The sequence below is a fragment of the Phaethon lepturus genome, unplaced genomic scaffold, assembly GCF_000687285.1.
Source record: "Phaethon lepturus isolate BGI_N335 unplaced genomic scaffold, ASM68728v1 scaffold22995, whole genome shotgun sequence".
Classification (NCBI taxonomy): Eukaryota; Metazoa; Chordata; class Aves; order Phaethontiformes; family Phaethontidae; genus Phaethon; species Phaethon lepturus.
The window spans coordinates 60644-60855 of NW_010541521.1; the positions used below are offsets into that span (position 1 = coordinate 60644).

The following is a 212-nucleotide window of genomic DNA, read 5'->3' on the forward strand; positions in this document are numbered from 1 at the left end:
CCTGTTCAAATGTCGTTCCTGGAGAGCTTTGGAAAAAAGAGTTTGAATAACTGATAATAAGTATGAATGCAGATTGTTATAGTTGTTCATAAAAGCATCTTAACAGTTTTGTTTAGAAAACTGTAACTTATCGAAGACCTTTCATTTTTCTACTAAACAAATATAATACCTGAAGTATTTCAGAATCTTAACTTCTCTGAGATTCTCAGCAG

General features: G+C 31.1%; 1 protein-coding gene across 1 annotated transcript in view; it reads left to right on the forward strand.

The window, feature by feature from the left end:
• Positions 1 to 212, forward strand: part of RAB22A (RAB22A, member RAS oncogene family) — a 16125-nt gene that overhangs the window by 1703 nt on the left and 14210 nt on the right. The window lies entirely within an intron of this gene.